The sequence below is a fragment of the Macrotis lagotis genome, chromosome X (assembly GCF_037893015.1).
Source record: "Macrotis lagotis isolate mMagLag1 chromosome X, bilby.v1.9.chrom.fasta, whole genome shotgun sequence".
Lineage (NCBI taxonomy): Eukaryota > Metazoa > Chordata > Mammalia > Peramelemorphia > Peramelidae > Macrotis > Macrotis lagotis.
The window spans coordinates 680,961,611-680,979,124 of NC_133666.1; the positions used below are offsets into that span (position 1 = coordinate 680,961,611).

A 17,514-nucleotide genomic window follows, 5' to 3' on the forward strand; every position below is an offset into this window, starting at 1 on the left:
CAACTGGAATCAATTATATGAACTGGCTCCTATTTATTTATTGGTGTGACATTGGGAAATTCATTCAACCTTATAACTTATATTTTATTATTCAACCTCATAAATACATAAAACGAGAGCATTGGACCTCACTGTGTCTCGGTTTCCTCACCTGTTAAACAAACAGGTTAAAACTGATTACCTCTCAGGCCCCTATCAGCTCTTAATATATGACACTAATAAGTTACAGGATTCTCCAATTAACATGGGAGCAAAGGAAGTCCTTCATGCATACCACTAGACAGGATGGAGAACCCCATGTCTATGAGACTTCAAACTGGGACAAAGTGTATCAATCATCCCTTACTGAGCTCTCCTATGGAGGTGGTATCTCTCCCCATGAAGTGGACTACTCATAGCCCCCTGCCCTAGTAAAGGGAGCTTAAACTTCCCAAGGAGGAGGGACTTCTGGACTTCAATGGTCCCATCCTATTATAGGTGCTAGTTACTTCCCCATTGTTCTTTGGAGCAAGGCACCCCTACCCCAGTTCTTCAATCCCAATCCCATTCATCCCACTGGACGCAGAAGGTAATATATAGACATCACTTGATCTGACCTTGGAGGGAAGAAACAAATTAATGTAGCTTAAAATAAATTCTGGGAATCAGTGGCTGTTTTTTCTTCCCCTGCCTCTCCCTGAGTGCATCTCAGACTCTTCATTACATTGCAAAAAATCAATACCCCCTTCTGACATGAGCCAGCACCTAGATCATCAGCCACCCCTTTATCTTTTAACCTTCAACTTCCTGGCTTACACACAGAAGCCTCAGTTCCTATACTCACCCCTATCTGCAGTCTGTCCTGCTCATTCTCAGAAGAGGGAGAAGTCACCTCCCTGCCAGCACTCCCTCCCCCAATCCTCAAGCAGAGGCTCAAAGCCAAATTCTGAATCAGAGTCCTGATGCCAACAGCCACCATGCCAGCTCAGACCTCAGAGCTCTGAGCTTCCACCCTGCTGTGAATGCATAGAACAAATGGTGCTGAGTCACTCAGCCTGTTGGTCAGCTGGCTTCTTCCTAGGGCCAGCACCAAGGTCATTGCTTAGGTCAAAAACTTCCCTGGAGTCCATGTGGCCATCCAGGCTTCCTCGGGTAAGATGAGGGTTGGAATCGGAGGAGGATGGTGACTATAGCCCAGAGAAGAAAGAATGGTTGGATAGGAGAATGTTTTAGGATCCAGGAGATTTTGGATGGATTGCTACCTGGAAGTCAAAGGGTGGACACTGAGAAGAGATGAGCAGAGTGATGGACTTGAAGTTATGATGCCCTGGGATTTTTCCTAGCTCTGTGACCCTGGGCAAGTCACTGAAATTTTCTGAGTTTCAGTTTCTTCATCTTTAAAATGAGAAGCCTCTAGCTTCCTCTGAGGCATCTTCTATCTCTAGATGGATGAGTCTTAATGTCCTCATATCTAAAAATGGCTTCTGACATCCTTTTCCACTCAGGTCAAAGATCCGTGATCACTATGGTTGAGCCTTTTAAAAGAAACCTCAACTCAGTGTATTCAAAAAGACTTTGGCCAGGTCTACAAGCAACTCAGGACAAGGGAAGCAATAACTTTCAGTCATGACTTTCCATGACTCCATTTGAAGTTTTCTTGGCAAAGATATGGGAGTGATTTGCCATTTCCTTCTCCAGTTCATTTTACAGATGAGGAAACTGAGGCAAACAGGGCAAATAACTTATTCAGGGTCACAGAGCTAGTAAGTGTCTGAGGTCACATTTGAATTCTGATCCTTTTTACTCCAGGGCCAGTGCTTTATCCATTGCACCTCCTCACTGCCCAGAAATCTGGGGTTCCGGTGATCAAATAAAGCCCCAGACACTCACTAGATGTGTGACCCTAGATAAATTACCTTGTTTGTCTCAGTTTCCTCAACTATAAAATACCTATAATAATAGTACCTACTTTCTTGAATTGTGAAAATCAGGGAGAGACAGGGGAAGATTAAACAACCACTGCTTCTCAGAATTCATTTTAAGCTACATTATTTTTTTTTATTTAAAGCAATGAAGTTAAGTGACTTGCCCAAGGTCATACAATCAAGCAATTATTGTCTGAAGGCAGATTTGAACTCAGGTCCTCCTGACTCCAGGGCCAGTGCTCTAGCATCATCTAGCTGCCCCTTAAGTTACATTAATTTGTTTCTTCCCTCCAAGGTCAGATCAAATGATGTTTTGTTCCAAAGAATAAGGGGGAGGTAACTGGTACCACCCCTATAACAGGATGGAACCAATTAGGTCAAGTAGGTTCCCTCCTCCTTGGGAGCTTTAAGCTACCTTTACTCCGGCAGGGGGCTATGAGTAGTGCATTTCATTATAGTAGATATAGATATAGATATAGATATAGATATAGATATAGATATAGATATAGATATAGATATAGATATAGATATAGATATAGATATAGATATAGATATAGATATAGATGATATAGATATAGATGATATAGATATAGATGATATAGATATAGATATAGATATAGATATAGATATAGATGATATAGATATAGATGATATAGATATAGATGATATAGATATAGATATAGATATAGATATAGATATAGATATAGATATAGATATAGATATAGATATAGATATAGATATAGATATAGATATAGATATAGATATAGATATAGATATAGATATCGATATCGATATCGATATAGATAGATATAAAATAAGATTTCTTCCCTTCTCTTTCTCCTCTTTGACTCTCCCTTCCCACTATGACTTCTGGAATCTTCTTCCATTGTTCACAAACTCCTCTTCATCCTAGCTCCAATATTCCTTCCTTTTCTGAGTGCTTTCTTCTCCAAAAGAAAGTTCAACCCATTGCAGTGCTCTTGGGTTTGACCAACCATTAAGACCAAGAGTCATTTGCCATAGTTATGAGGACAAAACAAAAAAGTTTTAGAAGAAGCAATAAAAATGATCAGTAGTCCTTTGAAAAACTGTCCAAACTATCAATAAAAGAAAGGCAAATCATAATGCCTCATGCTCTTCAGAAAAGTAAAGATGATAAAAGGTGAAAGCAGTCATTGTTGGCAGGGCTGCTGAAAGATAGACACATTAATACACTGCTGATGTTTATTAGCCATAAATTGATACAAACCTTCTGTTTGGAATGATGGGTAAAAAAATCATTTAATTGTTCATATTCTTTTTTCCCAGAGATCCTACTGCCAGGAGAAAAGTCCAAAGACTCTATGGAAAGAGCATGAATCATCAAAATATTCACAAAAGTAAAATGCATAAAAATTGGAAACAAAAAGGAAGTGTCTATTTATTGGGAAGGGGCTGAACAAATTTTGGTACATGAATGTAATGAGCTATAGTCATAGTTATTTTGCCAACCAGCATTTTGTGAACATTTCCTATGTGCCAACAAGAAGTAATTAGATAATACAGTAGACAGATCACTGATCCTGGAGTCAAAAAGGTTCGCCTTCCTGACTTCAAATCTGACCTCAGACATTTTCTACCTGGGTGACCCTGGGCAAGTCACTTCACTCTGTTTTTTCAGTTTCCTCACCTGTCAAATGAGCTAGAGAAGGAAATGGCAAACCACTCCAATATCTCTGCCAAGATAATCTCAAATGGGGCCATGGAGAGTCATGACCGAAATGACTAAAGATCGACCAGTGGAAGTCCAACCGTCTGGCTCTTGAATTGATTTCATGGAGGAGCCAACAGCTTTAGTCATCTTTGCTCTAACCTATCACATCTCCTATTAGTGGATCTGGAGGTGCTCCCAATGCCTATTAATTGGGATCAGGGTTGACTTTTGGCCCAAGCCCTTTAGTCAATTTGGCAACCTCTCAAATTGGCAGCATTCTGGGGAAAAACTGTTTCCTGTCTTATCTTGGTTACAAGATCTTGTCTAAGACTATTTATAAAAGACCCAACCCATTTGAGAAGCTGTGTGTGTGTGTGTGTGTGTGTGTGTGTGTGTGTGTGTGTGTGTGTGTGTGTATGGAGTGGGGTTATTTTTACATTTTGGTTTTATATCTCCTTCATTCCATATATTTTCCACTTACCCAGTAAGCCATTCTTTCTTTTTTGGGTTTTTTTTTTTGGGGGGGGGGTGAGATTTCAAGGCAGTGAAGTTAAGTAACTTGCCCAAGGCCACACAGCTAGGTAATTATTAAGTGTTTGAAGCTGGATTTGAACTCAGATATTCCTAACTCCAGGGCAGGTGTTCTATCCACTGCACCATCTTAGCTGCACCTAGTCATTCTTTGTTAGCAAAGAACAATAAATTTTTTAAAAAGCATTTATCAAAAATAAAAGGTGTAGGGGCAGCCAGTTGGCACAGTGGCTAGAGCACTGGTCCTGGAGTCAGGAGTACCTGAGTTCAAATCCAGCCTCAGACACTTAATAATTACCTAACTGTGTGACCTTAGGCAAGCCATTTAACCCCATTGCCTTGCAAAAAAAAAAAAAAAACCTAAAAAAAATAAAAGTTGTATTGGTCAGAACACTGGAGATGGATTCATGAAGACTTGAGTTCAAATTCATCCTCAAGCACTTTCTCCATAACTCTGGGCCAAGTCACTTGACCTCACTCAGACTCTGTTTCCTCATCTATAAAATGGAAATTGTAATATATAAATATTATAATTACTGTTATTATTTTTTTTTAGTTTTTTTTGGAAGACAATGGGGTTAAGTGGCTTGCCCAAGGGCAGATGGCTAGGTAATTATTAAGTGTCTGAGGCTGGATTTGAACTCAGGTATTCCTGACTCCAAGGCCAGTGCTCTATCCACTGTGCAACCTAGCCTCCCTGTTATTATTATTATTAAAACTAACCAACATATATTCATTGTTCCACAGATAGTCCCTAACTTGAGTAAAGAAGGGAAGGAGATTACAGCTTCTTTTAATTATATATAACTACATATAAGGGAAGGAGATTACAGTTCCTTTTAATTATATATAACTATATACAAAGCCACTTAGGTCTCAGGATTCCCAGGGATTAGTTAGCAGTTCTGGCCAAACTGACTCATTCATGTCTGGATCTCATGCTGTATCAAAGCATCATAGAATTGGGACTGGAAAGGACCATTTGACCTGATGGCCCTTGGATCAGTTAGCAGTCCAGGCTCAGTATCACAGAGCTAATAAACGTCTGGAGCAGGATTCAAACCCAGGTCTTTCTGATGCTATTCTCTATCACAATGCCTGGGAGGACAGGATAGTACAGTGGAAAGAGGACTGTTTCTGGAGTCAGAGGATCTGGGTTCAAATACTATCTTGTGAGCCTGGCAAATCCTCTTCCCAGTTTCCTCATCTTTAAAAATAGGGCATGGGACTAAATCATGTCTAAGGTCCCTTTCAGGTCTGAATCCTTTAAATGAACTAAAATTCTCTCATGTGTGACTTAATATTTGTAAAATCAGAATAAAAAAGACCCAGGAGGAAATATCATTGACTGGCCAGGTTGCAGCCCATGGGTTCAGTATTAACAAATTATAGCTAGTGGAATCTAGCCCCTACTGCTGGAAGGTCAACTTGTTGCCTCTCACCTCTACCCAGGGCACTCTGATGCCTTTAGGAGTTAGGGATCTCTCCTTTCTGCCATTGACTCTAGCCCTCCTCAATTGTGCTCCCCCAATTTTGGCAATCTATACATCCCAGTTCTATGTAATCATTTAATACTCAGATTAGCCTTTACCAAAGAATATTAACTTCAAAGCCCTAGCAAGAACAAACATAAGTATTTCCCCAAGACCTCAGGACATAATCCCACCATAAACCTTCACAGTCTCTGAGAAGGGGATTAGGTTCACTGTTTAATTCAGTTCTTAGCATTAGTTCCACCAAGTGACAAATCCACCCCCCCTCACCCACACATACACCTCATCTTGTATCCTGAGATCCTAGATTCTCAGGATTTCCCTGATGGGCTGGTGGCAAATTCTGGCTAGGAATCCTGGACTTTGAGGTGCCCCATGGTTCAAGATGACAAGTCCAGACTCCACTTCCCAAATTTAGAAATGATAAAAACAAATAAAACCAACTCCAAGCTTGGTTTAGCACAATAACTGAAGCAGAAGAGACATTTAATCATATTTATTGACCTAGTGACTGACAGGACCACAGGACCTAAGAAGGAGGAAAGATGGCCCTTCCCTGTCCAACTTACTGTTTGATACCCTTGATGGGAATGTTACTGTTGTTTGTCCTTGGTTCTTTTTAAAAATTTTATTTATTTATTTGCATACTATTCAAATAGTCTTGTTGTATGAGAAAACATAATCCTCCTCCCCCCCACAAAAATAGAAAAATCTCATGACGAAGTGAGAGAAAAAGAAAAGAAATTGTACTTTAGTCTGTGTTCAGACTCTGTTAGCTATTGCTAATTGTATTTTCCTCCATCCACTTCTCCCCATTCCCATTTATTCTATTCTCTCCTTTCAATTTGTTCCTCCTTAAAAGTGCATTGTGGGGCACCAGCACCCAAATCCTGCCCCAGACATTATTAACAACCACCCAGTCGCCTGGCCCCGGGCAGGCCACCCAACTCCACCACTTTGCAAAAGAAAAAGTGTATTGTATCTGACTCCCCTCTCCCATGATCTCCCCTCTTCTCTATCACCTACACCCCCCTCTCTTCCCCTGTCTCCTTTCTCCCATCCTCTTCCTCTCCTTTTTCCTCTAGAGTAAGATAGATTCCCATACCCTATTACGTGTGTAAGTTATTTCCTCTTTGAGTCATTCCCGATGAGAATTAAGGCTTACTTATTCCCCTTCCCTCATTGCAAAAGCTCTTTCTTGACTTTCATATGAAATACCTTAGCCCATTCTTCCTCTCCTTTCTCTTTCTCCCAGTACTTTCCTTTCTCTCCCATTGACCCCATCTTTATTTTAGACCTTCATATTCAGCTCTCTCCTGTGCCTTGTCTAGATATGTGCCTCCTAACTGCTCTAATAAATGAGAAGGTTCATATGAGTTATCAGTATCATCTTCTCATGCAGGAAGGAGTACATGCATTTCCACATCATTAAATTCCTCATAATTTACCCTTCTCATCCTTCCTCTCTATGTTTTATCCAAGTCTTGTACTTGGAGATCAAATTTTCTGTTCAGCTCTGGTCACTTCAACAGCAAAGTCTGAAATTCCCCTGTTTCACTGAAAGTTCATCCTTTCCTCTGGGGAAGGATGTTCAGTTTTGCTGGGGAGTTGTTTCTCTGTTGTAATCCAAGCTCTTTTGCTTTCCAGAATATCACATTCCAATCCCTATGAGCCCTTAATGTGAATGCTGCTAAGTCCTGTGTGATCCTGACTACAGCTCTGTGACATTTGAATTGTTTCTTTCTGGCTGCTTGTAATATTTTCTCTTTGATTTGGAAGTTCTGGAATTTGACTATAATATTCATGGGAGTTATTTTGGGGGGATCTCTTTCAGTAAGTGATTGGTGGATTCCCTCAATTTTTATTTTATCCACTGCTTTTAGGATATCAGGGCAATTTTCCTGTAGAAATTCTTTAAAAAACAAAGTCAAAACTCTTTTCCTGGTCATGACTTTCAAGTAGCCCAATAATTTTTAAATTGTCTCTTCTGGGTCAGTTGTTTTTCCAATGGAATAGTTCACATTTTCTTCTAGTTTTTCATTCTTTTGGTTTTGTTTTATTGTTTCTTGATTTCTTACAAAGTCATCAGATTCCTTTAACTCCATTCTACATTTGAAGGAGTTGTTATCTTCAGAGAGCTTTCTTATCTCCTTTTCCACCTGGCTAGTTCTGCTTTTTAAGACAATCTTTTTCTCATTAACTTTTTGGACTGCTTTTTTCCATTTGACCTAAGCTGGTTTTCAACATGTTGTTTTCTTCAGTAGTTTTTTGTATCTCCATGACCAAATTGCTGACTTGGTTTTCATGATGTTCCTGCATCGTTCTCATTTCTCCTACCAATTTTTCCTCTATCTCCCTTATTAGTTTTTCTTTTCTTTTTTAAGGTTTTTTTTTGCAAGTCAAATGGGGTTAAGTGGCTTGCCAAGGCCACACAGTTAGGTAATTATTAAGTGTATGAGGCCAGATTTGAACTCAGGTACTCCTAACCCCAGGGCTGGTGCTCTAACCACTGCACCACCTAGCCTCCCCCCTGCCTTACTAGCTTTTCAAAATCTTTTTTGAGCTCTTCTGTAGCCTGAGACCAATTCCTATTTTTCTTGGAGGCTTTAGATACAGAAGCTTGGACTTTGTCATCTTCTGAGTGTGTTTTGATCCTCCCTGGGACCAAAGTAATTATCTATGATCAGGTTCTTTTTTCAGTTTACTCATTTCCCCAGTCTATGACCTGGTTTTGAAGTACTTTTCAAGCTTTTGATTATTAATGAGACAACTCTGCATGGACCTCAATTCCTTCAGTGTTTTATGAGAGACTGACAGCTCTTCTGGCCTGTACTCTGCACTGTGGATGATCACAAGCCCACACCTCTCCCCTGGAACTGTGAGGAAGATTCCCTGCTCTGCTATGGCAATAGGGAATCCCAGACTTTGACCAGGGTCTGAATATGAACAAAGCATCAGAGTCCTGTCCCAGGGGTAGTGGAGAGACCTTGACTATCTCCCCCAAACCCCTTACCTTCCATGGGCTGAGTACTCTAGGAGCAGCTGCCTAGTGACTTCCTGCTGGGCAACTCCGTGGGCCTGCTTCCATTTCCCAGATTGTGGCTGTGCTAGCCTGAGCTCCATGCTCACTATGGTAGAGTTTTCCCAAATTGTGCATGGTGCTCCCTGGGTTAGGAGGTCTGGAAATCACTTCACTACCAAGAACCCAGGTGCCCCCCGCCCCGGGACCCAGGGACCCTATGGGCTGTTTCTGAAGGAAGGAACTCTGTTTGGTCCTGCACAGCAGAACCCTAGCTGTGCCACCATCCCTTCCAAGCCTGCTGCATGAGAGCCTTCCCATGAATCTTCCAAGTTATCTTGAGTTGAAAAATTGTTTCACTCGGTCTTTCTATGGGTTTTACCTCTCTAAAATTTGGTTAGAGTCATAATTTTAAGGTTTTTGGGATGTCTTGGAAGAGAACTTCTGGGAATTCCTGCCTTCATGCAACCATCTTGGCTCCACCTCTTGTCCTTTGTTCTTGAAGAACACCTTGACATTAGAGAGATGACAAGCACATGAATTGGATTTGAATGGGGAAGGAGGGGTGCTGTGCTAAGTCACCAGCTTCACCTCCTCTTCCTGCAGGGCCATCTGAGTCCAATGGCCAGATATGAATCAGGACAATTGGAAATATTCTAAGATGGGAGGCAATTGAGGTTAAGTGACTTGGATCACACAGCTAGTAAGAGGCTGGATTTGAACTCAGGTCATTCCAACTCCAGGACCAGTGCTCTGTCTACACACCATAAGACAGCATAGGACTTCTGTGCCTCAGTCAGGAAGCTTTTAAGATAAAGGCAGTTTCCCCCCTTGCAGCAAAGGAAACAGGAGTCAACTCAAGATGTCTTCTCCCAAAAGTCAATCCTTAGCACCTTCCATTTTGGTGCTCCTGTCTCAGTTGCTCTGGGCACCCGCTAATGTGCCATTAAAATAGATAAGTTCTCACTGACCTTGAGCCCTGTTTGGCTTTGCTGTAAATCTAAACAGACTGTTACAATATTATGAATGATTCATAGATCCTCAGAACTGGAAAGGACCTTAAAAGTTCACCTCGTGTAACTTAATCATTTTACCGTGTGCCTCCTCCATCATCCTCTCTCCCTCTCACTTATCTCCAATCTCTCCTTGTCTACTGCCTGCTTCCCAGCTGTCTCTAAACATACTTGAATTCCCCATTCTCAAAAAAAATCCTTTCTTGATGCATCCGTTCCCATTAGCTATCACCCAGAATCTCTCTGCCTTTTTGTGGCTAAACTCTGTGAGAGGGCTGTCAATAAGAGATGCCTGCCTCCACTTTGTTTCCTCTTATTCTCTTTTTAATTCTCTGCAACCCAGCTTCCAGCCTCATCATTCAACCAAGCCTGCTTTCTTCAAAGTTATCATTAATATCTTAATTACCAAAGTTAGTGGCCTTTTTCCAGTCCCCCCTCCTTGACCTTGATGTAGCTTCTGACACTGGTGACCACCTCCTTCTTCTAAATATTCTTTTTCATTCTAGGCTTTTGTAACACTGTTCTTATTTAGTTCTCTTACCTAGCTGATAAAATCTCCTTTGCTGAATTTTTGTCCAGGGCACCCCCCCCCATGGGTGCTATTCCCCTAAGAGCTAGTGTTGGGTCATCAGCTCCCTCTAAACTATTTCACTTGGTGGTCCATCAACTCCCATGGGTTGAAATATCATCCATATGCAGATTGTTCAAAGATCAGTATATACAGTCCTAACCTCTCTCTGGATCTTGATTCTCATACCACAAACTTTCATCAGGTCAACTGGGTTTAAAATCTGACCTTAGATATTTCTAACTGTGTGAGCATGGACAAGTCAATTAGTTTCAGTTTGCCTCAGTTTCCTAATCTGTAAAACAAAAATAACCTTTATAAAACTTGGCCCCTTCCCACATTTCCAATCCCCTTACATTTTACTTCCATAATCCAGTGACACCAGCCACTCACACAAGATATTCTAGCTCCCTACTCTTTTTTGAGGCTAAATTTGTTGAAATATAAAACATTTTCTCCTCCAGAGCCAAAAGACATTATTACTATCTGGTGGTGTTAGTAGTAGTGGTGGTGGTAGTATGTCCAATTTTTCTCCTTCCTCATCAAAGACCATGACATCAGGGAGGTAATGAAGCCATGACAAACACATGAATTGGATTTGAGTGAGGGGGCTGGCTAAGTTATCAACCTCAATTTCTTCTCCAGAGCCATCTGGGTCCAGTAGCCAAATATGGATCAGGATGACTGGAGATGGTCCTAGATGTGAGGTAATCAGAGTCAAGTGATTTACCCAAGGTCACATAGCTAGTAAGAGACAAGTGTCTGAGGCTGCATTTGAACTCCCGTCCTGACTCCCAGGCTTGTGCACTAACCACTGCACTATCTAGCCACCCCAGTAGCAGTGGTAGAGGTAGTAGTTGTAGTAGTGGAGGGGGTGGTGGTGGTGGCAGTAGTAGTTGTGGTAACAATAAATCACATTTATATTGTATTTTACTTATCAACAACCCAGAGAAGAATCAAAGGATCCTAGACTTTGAGGTGGAGGCAACCATCAAGGTTTTGTAGTCACCTAACACTTTTTAGAGGAGTAAAATGAACCAAAAATAATTGCTCCAAAGTTACACAACTAGCGAGTAGTGTTAATATCCACTTTTATTTTTTAACAGATAAACTGAGATTCCAAGAAATCAAGTAGCCTAGTCTGGCAGACCTGAGGGAAGTGACAGGCAGGGAGTCCACCAGGCAGGGAGTCCACCCAGCAGGAAGTCTCTCCAGTAGGTCTCAGGTGAGGCTCCTGAAAAACAGATCATTTATGTACTTGCCTCTTCCGTTCCCTTGGCGACCTAGTCCCTACTGAGTAAGCAACAATTTTAGTAGTAATTATTTTAGCTAGATAACTGTTTTGAGTATTAAAGCATACAGCTTATACCCCACTCCAACCCACTCCTGGCAACAATTGGTTAGCCCTGGAAAAACAGGGTTTAAAGCACCTTATTAGTGATGACAATAGGATCTGTAGGTTCTGGATCAGCTTTCAGAGATATTTGTGGGCATTTAATTCTCATGTCATCTCATCTACATGGTTCTCTTGTCAGTCTTCTAGGACATCCCAGCATCACCACCACCATCACTACTGCTATTACCAACCACCACTACCATTGCTACCACTATTTCTATTGCCACCACCATCACCATCACCACTTATTACCATTACTACTACCACTACTTCTACTACTACAAACAAGTGAGGGCTGCCAAACCCTTTTCAGGGCTGCTCATCCACCTTTGGTGTCCACTTCATCCACCCAACTCTTACCCACTGTGGCTCCAAGAAACCATAACATGAAAGTTATACATAGCAGCTGTGACTTCAACAGACAGATTAAACCAGGTTCAGGGTAACCAACGAGCCTCAAACCTTTCAGCGTATTGGGGGGGAGAGATGTCTACCCCAAATGTGTGAATACTTTCCCGAGAGGAATGGGTGGATGTGAACAATTTATTCTAACAAGTCATAAAGGCAGGGGAAGAAGGCAAGGTAAAGATCTTAAGACTGGGTCAGACAGTAAAGACAACAAGGCCATCCACTGCATCCTCAGCCATTGTAATGTTGACTTTTGTCTTGCCACTGGACTCCAACAACTCTGGAAGAGAGTATGAGGATGATGACTTCATACAACTCTACTTCATTTACATCCAATTTAAATACTAGTCCAAGGACATCACCCATGTCATTTTACCATTTTTACCTACCTCCTAAGTCCTGTGGCAAGTGACAAAGTAGCAAGTGTGGACACACTGGAAGTTGGAGTCACAACCCTATACACAGGTGGTCCAGGGAAGCAGCAGTGGGATTCAGCAGCCCTTTGGGTACCTAAGAAGCCTTTTGAAAGCATCATACTGTTCACCTTCTGGTGTGAGGAAGGAGATAGGAAAAGTACCCCTCGAAAACGATTTGCTTCTGCCAATTCTTGCCTGCTTGCCACAGCAGGCAGAATCCCATCCTGTGGTCAAAATACCAAAAAGTATACAAAAACTTTTACAAAGATGATTCTACCCACCATCTGCACATGAATGTGCACCCACTCATAAACAACACAAAATACAATAAACCTGAAAGACAAACAGCTTTTGTTGTGAGAGAACTCAGCAGGTATCACATCTAAATAATTGCTCTGAGTAAAAAAAGGTTGGCAAATGAAGGTCAGTTTATTGAAGTCAGAGCCAGATATATGTTTTTTCTGGAGAGGATGCAGCAAAGGGGGGCAACGTGAAACCAAGGTAGATTTTAAAATCAAAACTAATCTAGTCAACAAACTTGTATGTCCACTAAAACAAGTGAAAGACCAATGTGATTCATGCCAATGAGATTGCCACTTCCAGGACAATGCCATGATTACCAGGCATGACAGGGAGTCCTTGGGAGGAAGGGAGTTGGAAATAGCACCCACAATGATCACCTACTACTAAAGACTTGCACATCCCATGACTCATCACAAATACTGTCTTCCATTTAACTAAAAACAATACAATTTTCTGGATGCACCCTCATAGCAAACATTAATACTCAATAAAATCGGTGAAGTCAAGGCAAGATGGCTACCAGAAGATTTAATGTCAATAGATTCAATTCCTTTTCCAAGTAAATGTGAACTTGGAGGGAAAGCTGAGCCAATGTACAGTTGAATGGAGCAAAAAAAGGAATGGGCAGCTTTCAGATATTTGGTGCATGGCACTGCATTTACTCTTCTGGACCAGAACCCACAAGCATCAAGACCAGTTTCATGAGAATGATGGGGTAATACAGAAGCTGCTAAATGAAAAACAAGAACTCCACAGGGTTTACCAACAGGATAGTTCATTTCTAAGAAGCATTTAACTCCATCAGAAATAAAGTACAAGTGAAGCTTAAAGAGATGCAAGTAAGAAGGCAGATGAAATTCAGTTTTGTGCAGATAGTAACCATCCAAAGTGCTTTTATAATGCCCTGAAGGCAGTTTATGGACCAAAGACCCATTGTGCATCTCAACTAGGCAGTGCTGATGGAACCACATTGATCAATGACCCTGGAGAGATGGGCTTAACACTTCCATATCATCAATCAATGTGGAAGCCATTGACCATATAACTCAGATTGAAGTCAATCCCTCTCTAGCCAAACTTCCAGCTGAAGAAGAGGTTTTTTAATGCCATTAGTCTCCTCTCAGATGGCAAATTCTAGCTGATTCTATTCTGAAAATTACAAGGCAAGGGATTCACTACCCACACAAAAGTTGACTAAAATCTTCTGGGTTATATAGCAAGAGATAATTATCCCTCAGGAGGTCAAGGATACTTCCACTGTCCATCTCCTGCGACAATCATGGAGCAGAGGAGCTCCTCTCTCAGTTATATCCAACACAATTTTTGTCAGTATTTTTAATTGTCTAATATTCATCTGGAAGATGGTCATCTATCCAAAAGCCAGTATGGATTCAGAAAGAATCAAAGAAATATTGATATGTATTTGCTGTCAGATAGCTGTTTGATAGGTATACAATGTTCTTCAATAAGGCTTTGATGCTGTCAGTCACGAGGGCTTGTGGAAGATGATGGCAAAATCTGGTGGCCCAGAGAGGTTCATGAGAATTGTATGCAAATTCCAAGACAGCATGTTTGCATGGACTCTGAAAAATGGATGATACTCTCGAGCTTTCCCAGTCACCAGTGTAGTGATTGCTCCAATGCTTTCTAGAATGATAAGTTCAGTGATGTTTTCAGAAGCCTTCAACAAGGATGCAAACAGTATCAACATCAACTACACAGCATGATGAACTATTTAATTTGAAAAGGCTACAAGCCAAGACTAAAGTTGAGGGAAAGCTGGTGCATGACTTTTTGTTTCTAGGTAATTGTGCTCATGGCAACTTCTGAAGCAGAAATGCAACAAAACATTGATCAATTCTCTGCTGCTTATGCTAATTTTGGTCTGAAAACACAGGTTCTCTCCCAGCCAAGACCACATCATCCATAGATGAAACCACTAGCTATATATAGTAAATAGAGAAACTTTGGGTGCTGTGAATAAGTTCATTTACTTTGCCAATATACTTTTCAGGAATGTACACATAGATGATGCGATTGATGCAACATTGCCAGAGTTAACTGGGTGTTTAGGAGGCTCTGGAGGAAACGTGGAAGAGAAAGAGGCATAGACTACCTACCAAACTGAAGGACCACAGAGCCATTGTGCTGTTCATAATGCTTGTATGACTGTGATATCTGTACAGTCTACCAGCACCATGTCAGAAAACTGAATCGTTTCATTTAAATTGTCTTATGAAGATTCTGAGGAGAAGGTACTAGACACTGAGATCCTTTCTCAAGCTAAATTGCCGAACATTCAAACTCTATTACAAACATCATAACTCCAATGGGCTGGCCTAGTTCAAATTTCAAATTTATATGTTTGCCTAAAAGACAAATTTTTTAAATCTTGATAGTATTTTATGATTCAAATTACATGTAAAGAGTTTTCAACATTAATTTTTGTAAAACTGAGTTCCAATTTTTCCCTCCCTTCTCCCCAAGACAACATGCAATCTAATATGTTATAATGTGTACAATCATATTTTATTTCCATATTAATGTTGTGAAAGGAGAATCAGAACAAAAAGAAAAAAAAAACCCTGAGAAAGATTTTTTAAAAAGTGAAAATAGCATGCTTTGATTTGCATTCAGACTCCATAATTCTTGGGATATGGATGGCATTTGCTATCATAATTCTCTAAAAGACTATTTTAAGGGGAGTTTGTACAATGGAAATGCTAACACAGAGGTCAGAAGTGGTGATACAAGGACTCTCTCAAGGTCTCTCTGAAAAACTTTGGAAATGATGGTGAGTCATGGGAGACACAGGCACAGGACTGCCCAGCATGGTGTGCCCTCATTAGAACAAAGCAGAACTGCAATAGCTCACAAGAAATTTAAAGACATCTCCACTCCAAATGTTCATATGACTATCTGTGCCTTAGTTACTGTGATAGAGCCTTCCAAGGCTCCCTTCAGTCCCAGTCAGATACCCTGTATTTTAACCCAATTGAGTGATGCCATTTTGGTCCTATTCAAGAATGATGGACAACAATCAACTATTACTACTTATATCATTGCCACCACCACTATTATCATTATCTCCACTGTTACCACCACCATTTACTATCTTGGGTATGTTATTACCTCTAGGTCTCAGTTTATTCAACTATAAAAAAGGACTCTTTTAGCTTCAAATCTATATTCCTATTAACTCCATATTATAGAGGAATAAACTGAGGCTCTATGATAGTCCAAATAGTAAGTCAGCATTAAAGACATCTTATGTTGCCAGCTATTTTGTACTAATGTATACTGGCAGTACTCCACAAATGGACATCATTTAAACTCCAAGTCCAATGTTGTCTCCTGTACACCACCTTGACAGAAGTCATAGGATCCCATATTACATAGATTTTTTTCATGGGAAAGGACCCCAGAGATCATATAATCCAACCTCTTATCCCTAGGATACTTAAGTCCAGAAAGGGTATGATTCACCTAAGGCCGCACAGAGACAAAATTCAAACCCTTCTTTGACTTTACATCCAGTTAGTCCCCTTTCCACTGGACTCTTTGCTTAGATGGACTAACATCTTGGGTGATGATATGAGTTTATCCTCTTGGCTCAGCAGGAATAATCCTGTATTCAAAGCAGGTTCAGAGGATTTGAGTAACTTTTGTTTTTTGCCTGTCAATCCTCCTGGCGGGTTACTAAGGCTCCCAGTGACAACAAAGACTATTTTTCTCATGACCTCATTGGCTTTTATCCTGCTAGCCTCTCCCATTAAGATTTAATCCCTGCTCTGTGACATCGGAACTCATCTCCCCAGCAACCAAGTGTGATGTCATAAACAGAGAGCTGGAACCACGCCAGGCCTAGAATGACTGAGCTGCAAAGGCAGGTGAAAATAGAGGACATGGAAGCCAAGAGGAAGGGAGGTTGGTAAACAGAGGATGTGGAAGCCAAGGGGAAGGGAGGCTTGTAAACAGAGACTGTAGAAGGCAGGAGGAAGGGAGGTTTGTTATTTTATCCAGACAAGATCTATGTGCCTCAAACCACTTATATATGGAGGGCAACTCAAATCCCATGGGCTACCATGCTTGTAATGGAGATGTCTCCTACTCCCAGGTGCCTAAACCTTCATGAGACAATCGGGCCACTGAATAGGAGGACATAAACCCCAAGGGAATGTTTCATTTTGTATTTTTGCTGTGTACTGGTTTTCTTCTTTAAAAAATGTTTTTTATTATGAACTTATCAGTAATGGAATATAAGCATCCATTACACAAACAAGAGGATTAGATGCAAAATCGCAACTTCACTGATTTACACTATGTAGTCAACTGAGGCTGATCAGACCAATGCAAACTCAAAATGCTCTACTGGGGTTGGGAAAAAATAAGCTAGGTGAATTTCAGGAGTGGATTATCTAAATTTGTGCAAAGGGATGAATGTATAGATAAATGGATATGGAAGACAGAAGGATAGACAGACAGACAGATGATAGAGATTGATGAATGGGTGAATGGATGAATAGATACATGGATGGATGGATGGAGAAAGATGAATGGATGGATAGATAATTGGATAGATAGTTGAATGGAAAGATAGGTAGAGAGACAGACAGATAGGTAAAAGAAATAAAGAAAGGAAAGAAAGAGAAAAAGAGAAAAAGAAGATAGTTGAAGGGATGGATAGATAGATAGACAAACAGACAGATAGATGCTCAGTCCTCATCAGACCATATATGGATTACTCTGTTAAAATATGTGAGCCCCAAT

At 40.7% G+C, this 17,514-nt stretch overlaps 1 long non-coding RNA gene across 2 annotated transcripts; it reads right to left on the minus strand.

The window, feature by feature from the left end:
- Positions 1-11,322: 11,322 nt before the first annotated feature.
- Positions 11,323-16,449, minus strand: LOC141497982 (uncharacterized). 2 transcript variants are annotated; one of them, XR_012471505.1, is made up of 3 exons: positions 16,231-16,449; positions 12,415-12,665; positions 11,323-11,455 (listed from the first exon to the last, which is right to left on the minus strand). It is a non-coding gene; the product is annotated as an uncharacterized LOC141497982 (long non-coding RNA). The 2 variants fall into 2 exon arrangements; XR_012471506.1 differs by lacking the exon at positions 11,323-11,455 and adding an exon at positions 11,468-12,305.
- Between the last annotated feature and the right edge of the window lie 1,065 nt (positions 16,450-17,514).